Below are 4,756 nucleotides of genomic sequence, written 5' to 3' on the forward strand. Positions count from 1 at the left end.
TTGTGTGTTCATTGTGTGCACTGCGACTTGCTAGTCGGTTAGTGTGTGACAGTCCAAGCGGAAGATTGTGAGTGGACGATGGGATTTTCCAATGCAGAAAAAGCCGGTATGCTCACGGTGTATGGAGAGAGTAGGAAGAATGCAGTTCGTTCTTATATTGTGTTTCCGGCAAGATATCCCAATGGACGTCAACAGTCTCGGCAATTATCAACCTCCCCAACCAGTTTCATGAAAGTGTTAGTGTAACACCTAGACAACGTAACAGAAGGAAACAAGTGACGACAGAAGAGAGGGAAATAATGTTCTTGCTGCTGTTGCAGGTGAGCTGCACTTTGACTCCAGTGCATTAGTGAAGGGGACAACCGAATAAAAACATTCGATTCGTTCGGTTATTGGAGAACAGTCGACTCATTCGGTTGCAGTTACATTTATCGACTGAATTATTCAATCATTCTCTTGAGTCAAACCACTCTGTGGGAGCAATTGAACGAAAATTATCGATTCGGTTAGTTGGACTAGTCATTCAGTCTTTTGAATGAAATTAGTCTGTGCGAGCAACCGAATGGAAACAATCTTGTCAGTCAGTTTTAGTTTTACCTGTCGGTTGGATTCTTATTCATTTATTTTTTCCGAGTGAAAGCAGTCAGTGGAAGCAATTGAATGAAAAGATTAGACACCGTGGTAGCTTTGTATATTGACTGAATTATTCATTCTTTGTTTTGAAGTGAAAACAATCAGTAGTTTTTCTGTCGGTTGATTCATGTACTCGTTCTTTTAACTGAAACCGCTCTTAAGGTTTTAGCTGACCGAGCTATCCATTCATTCTTGTGAGTGGAACCAGCCTGCAAAACTTTAATTAGCTGAACTAAAGCAGTTCTACATTAGACGGACAGTGGGTGGTCCTAAGTGAAGACATATCTCAGGGGTATGCCAAAGTTAACACAAGCAGTACACATTTCATTTAATTATGAAGTGAGTGGAGTAATTTTTATTTTCATCATTTAAAATGGATTCATATACTGTCGTGGCTCAAATTGTTCCAGCTGCCATTACTGATTACTGATTAACCTGACGTATCAATGAGGTGGACCTGCCACCACTCAAATCGTCGATCCCAGATAAAAATTTCTAAAACCCCGGACGTGTGACCCATATCGGATTATTTTCCCCTGACACGAACAGTATGTAGACGATAAGTTGGCCGACGGTGGGGATTGTTTCCTGGCTTGCGTTTCAGGAGGAGACCGGTAGAACCAGACATGAAGAGGAACAAGTAGCATTAAGAGTAAATGATGCATTGGTGACAGATGTGTATAGTGTTGCAGAACGTATTAACGAACATTTTATAACTGTTACTGAAAAGATGGGGTTGTCAGGTTCGGTAGATGCTGCTATGGATTACCTTAGACCAGACATTTCAAGTAACTTCCATAATATGAATTTGACCCTCACTACCCCAACAGAAATAATGTCCATCATAAAATCTTTAAAATCAAAAACATCTAGTGGGTATGATGAAATATCAACAAAGTTAATTAAAGAATGTGATTCTGAGCTAAGTAATATATTAAGCTACCTGTGTAACCAGTCGTTTATCAGTGGAATATTTCCTGAATGGCTGAAATATGCTGAAGTTAAGCCACTGTTTAAGAAGGGAGATAAAGAAATAGCATCAAATTTCCGTCCAATTTCACTGTTGCCAGCATTCTCAAAAATTTTCGAAAAAGTAATGTACAGTCGTCTTTATAACCATCTTATCTCAAATAACATACTGTCAAAGTCACAGTTTGGATTTCTGAAAGGTTCTGATATTGAGAAGGCTATCTACACTTACAGTGAAAATGTACTTAATTCATTAGACAAAAAATTGCAGGCAACTGGTATATTTTGTGATCTGTCAAAGGCATTTGACTGTGTAAATCACAATATCCTTTTAAGTAAACTAGAATATTATAGTGTAACAGGAAATGCTGCAAAATGGTTCAAATCTTATATCTCTGGCAGGAAACAAAGGGTGTTATTAGGAGACATTTATCAAGCTATCAGGCATCATCCAACTGGGAACTAATTACATGTGGGGTCCCACAAGGTTCCATTTTGGGGCCCTTACTTTTTCTTGTGTATATCAATGACCTTTCATCAGTAACATTACCAGATGCCAAGTTTGTTTTGTTTGCTGATGATAAAAACATTGCAATAAATAGCAAATCAAGTGTAGTCTTAGAAAGATCAGCCAATAAAATATTTGCGGACATTAATCACTGGTTCCTAGCCAATTCTTTGTCACTAAACTTTGAAAAAACACACTACATGCAGTTCAGAACTTGTAAGGGGTGTCCCAAGAGTATATGTCTAACATATGATGACAAGAAGATAGAAGAAGTGGACGGTGTTAAATTCTTGGGATTACAGCTTGATAATAAATTCAACTGGGAGGAGCACACCACAGAACTGCTGAAGCGTCTTAACAAATCTCTGTTTGCAATGCGAATTTTGTCAGACATAGGGGATATAAAAATGAAAAAGCTGGCATACTATGCTTACTTTCATTCCATAATGTCATATGGGATTATTTTCTGGGGTAATTCATCAAGCCAAGCTAAAGTTTTCCGGGCACAAAAACGTGCAGTAAGAATTATATGTGGTGTGAACTCAAGAACATCCTGCAGAAGCCTGTTTAGGGAACTAGGGATACTAACTACAGCTTCCCAATATATTTATTCCTTAATGAAATTTGTCATTAAAAATATATCACTTTTTCAAACCAACAGCTCAATTCATGGAATCAATACTAGAAATAAGAATAATCTTCACAAGGATTTAAAGTCACTTAGTCTTGTACAAAAAGGCGTGCATTATTCAGGAACACACATTTTCAATAACTTGCCAGCAGCCATAAAAAGCTTAACAACCAATGAAATTCAGTTTAAGAGAAGCCTAAAGGATTTATTGGTGGCCAACTCCTCCTACTCCATTGATGAATTTCTTAGTAAAACGAACTGATTTGTATATAAGTACAACATAACTTCTGCACAATTTCAGTGCAGTAATGTGTTCACTGAAAATTTGTGTGTGTGTGTGTGTGTGTGTGTGTGTGTGTGTGTGTGTGTGTGTGTGTGTGTGTGTGTGTAAGTATAATCTAACTTCTGCACCATTTCAGTGTAGTAATGTGTTCATTGTAAATAAGTATTACAGTAGTTGTATTACATGTTTCTTACCTTATAAATAAATAAAAAACTTTTTTATTTTAAATTCAGTGCAATAGTATTTGTAAAATGACTCTTAGTGTTCATTAAAAAATGATCATTCCACTTGGGACCTGTGGAATGGTACATTAGCTTATTTGTTTTAGTTGTAAATATTTGTCATGTATTGTTGTTTTTCGGACATGTTCCACATCCTGGAGGACCTCCTCACTACGGATCAATTGGAATGAAAGTAAATCTAATCTAATCTAATTAGTGCTATTGAAATGTCCCCAAACAGCCTACTTACACTATCAATGCAAGCGGGCGCGCGCCTCCTAGCGATCAGCAGACATAAATTATATACGAGGGTAACAAGGATTTGTGAAAGCGCAGTATAGAGACGTTCATATTCAGACGTAGTCCTAATTTACAGTAAGGAAAATGAACGTAAATGAAATCAGTTCTATACAGTTCAATGAAAAGGAAGCAAATGTCATTTAAGACATTCAGTTATCTGGCGGGCTGGCGGCGTCGCGGTGTATGAGACCGTCCATTGTCGGCTGCTTCTCACTGTCTCAATAAAGAAGTATGGAAACTACAGGATGCTCCAAAATTGTCTTTAAGACTTTGATCACATGCATTTCAGAAATGGGGATAGGTAGAAAAGCGCGGTTTGCAGCATAATGTTCATATGCACCTGAGGATCTAGTAGCTGCTTAACAGGGTTCAGTGTGTGAAGGTGAGCGTATTTTCTACAGCCGAATTCGGGACACATTAAAAGAAATTGATATTACCAAAAGTCTGAAATGAACCTTATAACTGGAAACTATTACTTTAATTTGTTACAAAAAGTACATTAATTTATATTTTACTAGTACCTTCTAAGATGAAAGGGCAACGGCCTTGCCGCAGTGGATACACCGGTTTCCCGTCAGATCACCGAAGTTAAGCGCTGTCGGGTGTGGCCGGCACTTGGATGGGTGACCATCTGGGCCACCATGTGCTGCTGCCGTTTTTTTTGGGGTGCACTCAGCCTCGTGATGCCAATTGAGGAGCTACTCGACCGAATAGTAGCATCTCCGGTCACAGAAAACCATCGTAACGACCGGGAGAGCGGTGCGCTGACCACACGCCCCTCCTATCCGCATCCTCACTGAGGATGACACGGCAGTCGGATGGTCGCGATGGGCCGCTTGTGGCCTGAAGACTGAGTGCTTTTTTTCTAAGATGAAGGACTACGAGCAGGCATACAGTATTTATCAGTGGTGTGAATTTTCTTCGGTATGTCTATTCTTGAACAGCCTGATGAAAACATTCAACTCAAGTTTCATAATAATTCACTCTAATCACTAACATTGCTTTCGTAGTTTCTACAACAAACCTGTTTGGTCACTGCTCCATGTCATTTGGAAAATACCCTTTCAGTGACAGAATACCATTACAGGTGAAATGAACACACAGTTCGGGATAAGTAGTTTCATAATTGTTAAAAATAGGTGTCCCGAATTACTTTCGAAAATATTCGGGACAGAGCTAGAAAAAGCTTGACTGTCACGAAAAAAATGGGG

At 38.8% G+C, this 4,756-nt stretch overlaps 1 pseudogene; it reads left to right on the forward strand.

The window, feature by feature from the left end:
• Nucleotides 1-4,081: 4,081 nt before the first annotated feature.
• LOC126177560 (5S ribosomal RNA) lies at nt 4,082-4,200 on the forward strand (annotated as a pseudogene).
• The last annotated feature ends 556 nt before the right edge of the window (nt 4,201-4,756 follow it).

Source organism: Schistocerca cancellata, chromosome 3 (genome assembly GCF_023864275.1).
Source record: "Schistocerca cancellata isolate TAMUIC-IGC-003103 chromosome 3, iqSchCanc2.1, whole genome shotgun sequence".
Classification (NCBI taxonomy): domain Eukaryota; kingdom Metazoa; phylum Arthropoda; class Insecta; order Orthoptera; family Acrididae; genus Schistocerca; species Schistocerca cancellata.